Genomic DNA, 3,282 nt, shown 5'->3' with positions numbered 1-3,282 from the left:
GTGAACGGCATGTCTCTGTGCTGCAGTGGAGGGGGGGGGGGGGGGGAGGGAGAAGGGGGCAGCGAGATCACTCCCGCTCGGCACGGCTGATGACCCTGGACCTGACGTGGACTCGCCGTTTCCGGCTGGCCGTCGTTGCGCCGCTTGAACCCTGGCCGTTATAAGTCCTTCCGACCTGTCCGTCAGTGCTCGTTCAACGAGGGTGACGATGGACTTAGCAAGAAGGCACTGTTTCGAACCTATGGGAGCTGACCCAAGTTCAGATGCGTGACGCTGGCGCAGGTAGCGTGATCACTGAGATGAAATGTCAGTTTAACTGAAACCGTAGGCATATGAGGCCATCGCTGCAGCCACCGTCTGAGCCCCGGAGGCCCTGCGGCCGCTCTGTTTTACCGATGGGTTGCCGGTGCCGGTGTTTGACTCAGTTTGACGGGAATTTCGATGACGAACAGATCCACGCCCTTAATGGAATTCGCCAGCGAGAACGCAAGTTTTACCCCTTAACATCGAGGCTTTCTGCTTTCTTCGCAGAGCCTTTTGCTGAAGGTTAAACTGTTTGGAGTTGCGTCTCTAGCCAGATAGTAGATCTTTCTTGTGCAAATCTGACTGGTCTGATACGATTGATGTGTGGGGCTGTCCAATCGTTACGCAACACGGCACAGAATTAGCAGCAGGCATAACAGAAATTACTCGCTCTGGTTCCTACGGAAGGCCCACCATTTGACGCAGCGTTGCCGATGTACTGGAGGCAAACCAATATGAAGTATGCGGGACATGCGCGTTGAAGCCCAGGAGCAGGGGTAGCGGAAGCTCGTTCAGGCCACCCGCACACAGTAATAAGCCCGCAGTGGGTTTGAGGCGCACACAGGGCTAAGAGTCAGTGGATTGAAACGCACGCAGTTCTACTCTACCTGCAGGATAGCAATTTTCGTCTCTGTACGAGCCGGCCAGCCACGCGAATTCAGCCCTACGCCATCAGCGTGTCATGTCAAACAAAATGGCGGCGCCGGCCGATCCCTCTCTCTCTCTCTCTCTCTCTCTCTCTCTCTCTCTCTCTCTCTCTCTCTCTCTCTCTCTCTCTCTCTCTCTCTCTCTCTCTCTCTCTCTCTCTCTCTCTCTCTCTCTCTTTCTTGCACGGTCCCACCCGTCGGCCCTGATGATAATTTGTTTGACGGCTTCGTACTTACCTTTCCACGCACTGGTCGGCTAGGCGTACTCAGTCATGCAATGTCAGGAGTTGTATCAAACAAAAAAGTGTCGCCGGGCGGGTAAGAGGAGGAGGTCATTGTCATTCAGTCATTGAGGAGGCATCTGTCTCCACGGGGTAGATACCAAAATATGGCCTACACAAATCCTGGTGAGAATTCTGAAAATGAATCGATGGCTCACAGAACAACATATTTTGCACGCGCCTTCATTTCGCTGGCTGCTTTCCAAGAGATAAGACTAATCGCGGCATTTTAGGCGGACACGAATTTGGAAGCTTGAAACTGCCAAAAACCATGTGACAAAAACCATGGAACTGGAGATTTTCCTTTGAAAACCAAGCCACAAAATGAAGGCATTTCTGTCATATATTCCTTGTCTGAGCCCTGCTCCCGCACGCCGTCGGTGGTCACTGTCCGGGCCCTGCTGTCCCCGAATGACTGACCGCGATCTGACGGTATGGCTGCTTTGTCGCACATTTCTGGATCAGTATTGCTGCTAATTGGGATGTAAAGCATGTGTTGGACACCTGCAACAGTACCTTTTCCGAATTATCTTCCCTTACACCACACCACCCCAGAAAAATGGTTCCGGGAAGCTGCCTACCTTAGGTATGAATTGGCCCAACTGACATTTAACTGCCCGCCATTTAACGTAGATGACCTGATCTGTTATTGTCTGTAGGCAGGGGATTGCCAGAGTCCTGCTAAGAGGAATGCAGGGTTGACAAAAGCTCCTCTTATGGTGATCCCCCCCCCCCAACAACAAAAAATCCCGGATATAGTTTGCTTGTAAACAATGGACGCGGTTTTCTTCCTTTCATTGCTATTTTCACGTTGTAACCAGAACAGAAATTGGAAGCTACCGTGAGGTCAATTCTGTTCACATTGTTAAGGTCAATATACTGCAGCGATCAGGCGTTTAACGACCGCATGAACTAAATCACAAGCGTCTTTAATTACAATGGCTTAGTAGACTGTTTCTTAACCGATAAAATTCAGAAACTTTTTCATACAAACTTTTACATGCTGCGTTCTACAGACATTGAAAACATCGCAAAGGTAGATTGTAGATCAATATGTTTGATGGAAATTTGAAGGTGAAAATGTTGATTGTGGATCGAGTGATCAACAGTATATATCAACATCGCCAAGCCATGTTTGCTTGGAAATATTCAACATTCAGTCGGAATCGATTACTGATGCAATTTATATAACGTGGTTTTTAACATGCGCGCTCGCAAATCTTAGCAACAAAAACCTCGACGCCTGGCGTTGCAGTCTCCATAATCCGCGAAGGGTTAGCGAAGGGTCCCAGTGGTTGACTTTTCACCGTGGCCCACCGGTGGACGAAAATGGTAGCGGTTCTGAAATCATTGCCTTTAATTGCTTCAATATATTAGTAATACAGCCTTTGTGGTATAATTTTAAGCATGCGTACTCGCAAAGCTTGGCTTAAAAAACCTCGACGCCAGGCGTTGCAGTCTCCGTAGGCCGCGCAGTGTCGGTCTGGCAGCTAATAGTGAGCTGTGGCCAACGGGTGGACGAAAATGATGACGCTTCTCTAAGAAGTATCTTTGAACGCTTCAGGACATCAAATCTTACGTCCATAAGGCAGTCTGGGTGCTTATTTTACGTGTGCGATTTTGAGACGGATCACAAGAACGGATTGGTCCTTAAAGCACCGCGAAGTGGTGCTGGAATCTGGTGGTAAAACTGAAAGAGTAAAGGTAGATTCTCTATTGTTCGTGTTTCCGTAACTATTAGTCCGTCAAGAGGACAGATTAACACGGCGCCTGCCGTCTGGCGGCACTTGCAGTGGCAGACGCCGTTCAGTTTTACGGAAGCTGCAACACGGACTCCCGCTGTCCTTGCTCTCGAGGTTGCGGGCGGGCATGTTCAAACCTTTTGATGCATTTTTTCACTAATCCATTCCGAAAACATGAACGATCTCAGGCAAACATGGGATGGCCTTGTTCGTTTTTTTCAAATCATGTCGACCCACTCCATTGAACAACAATGAAACCCCCACTTTACTCAACAAAAATGAGACCCCTTATTTCCAGGCAAAGGGTCC

The sequence above is a fragment of the Pollicipes pollicipes genome, unplaced genomic scaffold (genome assembly GCF_011947565.3).
Source record: "Pollicipes pollicipes isolate AB1234 unplaced genomic scaffold, Ppol_2.1 Scaffold_4002;HRSCAF=4701_pilon_pilon_pilon, whole genome shotgun sequence".
Taxonomy (NCBI): Eukaryota; Metazoa; Arthropoda; class Thecostraca; order Pollicipedomorpha; family Pollicipedidae; genus Pollicipes; species Pollicipes pollicipes.
Note: the sequence above shows the minus strand (reverse complement) of the source record.